Here is a 1,457-nt window from a genome sequence, read left to right on the forward strand (position 1 = left end):
CACCTATTTTGGTCATGTTGTAAGAAGGGACCATTCCCTGGAGAAGGATGTCATGCTTGGTAGGGTGGAGGGTTGACGAAAGAGGGGGAGGCCTTCAACGAGATGGATTGATACGGTGGCTGCAATGATGAGCTCAAGTATAGCAGGGATTGTGGGGCTGGCGCTGGATCAGGCAGTGTTTCGTTCTGCTGTGCATGGGGTCGCTATGAGTCAGAAATGACTCGACAGCACTTAACAACAACAACAACAATGTAGGTTTACCAACATCTCAAGATAATCCTAAATATGAGTCATAATAACAAAGTGTCTGCTATAGGTTGAATTGTGTCTCAAAAAAATATGTGTTGAAATCCTAATCCTGAACCTGTTTGGAAATAAGAACTTTCTTTTGTTATGTTAAGGAGGCTATACCAGAGTAGTGTGGGTCCTAAATCGAATCACTTCTGTGTTATAGAAAGAGCAATATACACACAGAGACACACATGGGAAAAGGCAGGTGTCACAGAAATCCAAGGAACTCCCAGGAATTCAGGGCAAGACTCCAGGGGGAGGTCCTTCTTTGTTGGTAGCCCCAGGAATTTCTTAAAGTTTCTTGGCTTTCTATGTCATCTATTTAGCCTCCTAAACTATGACAAAATAAATTTCTCTTCCTTAAAGCCACTCACTTGTGGTATTTTTGTTATAGAGTGGAACAAATTCTTGAGGAATGCACTAGCACTTGAAATAGGATGCCCATCTGAGTGGGCAGGCAAAGAAGTATAATGAAACTTCCACAGATTATAGGGTCATATAGCCAGAGATGAGCTCTCAGCAGTACCAGGGTTATGAGTTGGTTGAATTATGTTCTTAAGAAAGATATGTTTAAGTTCTAACTCCTGATACCTGTGAATGTCATCTTATTTAGAAGTAGGGTCTTTGAAGATGTAATTAGTTAACATGAGGTCATACTAGAGTAGGGTGGGCCCTAATCTGCTATGCCTGTTATGCTTCTAAGAAGACAAGGGAAACCAAAACCGACAGATGTAGAAGGAAGACAGTGATGTGAAGACAGAGGCAGAGATTGGAGTTAAGCTGTCACAAGCCAAGGAACAACTAGGGCTGCCCAAAGCTGGAAGAGGCAAAGAAATACCCTTCTGTAGAGGATTCTGAGGGAGCATGGCCCAGTCAACACCTTTTATTTCAGACTTCTAACCTCCAAAAGTGTGAGAAAATGAATTGTTCTTGTTTTAAGGCACCCAGTTTGTAGCATTTTGTAATGGCAGCCCTAGAAAAGTAATACAACCAGTAATGAATTGTGAGCCCTTGAGTTGTTGTTGTTGTTACGTGCCGTCGAGTCAGACCCGACTCATAGCGACCCCTCCTTGGGTTGCCGAAGCAGTATCACTACGGAAGTAGATTGCCCCATCTTCCTTCCAAGGAGTGGCTGGTGGGTTTGAACTGCCAGCCTTCTGGTTAGC

The sequence above is a fragment of the Orycteropus afer genome, unplaced genomic scaffold (assembly GCF_000298275.1).
Source record: "Orycteropus afer afer isolate SDZICR_OR568_19922 unplaced genomic scaffold, OryAfe1.0 scaffold00003, whole genome shotgun sequence".
In the NCBI taxonomy this organism is placed as follows: domain Eukaryota; kingdom Metazoa; phylum Chordata; class Mammalia; order Tubulidentata; family Orycteropodidae; genus Orycteropus; species Orycteropus afer.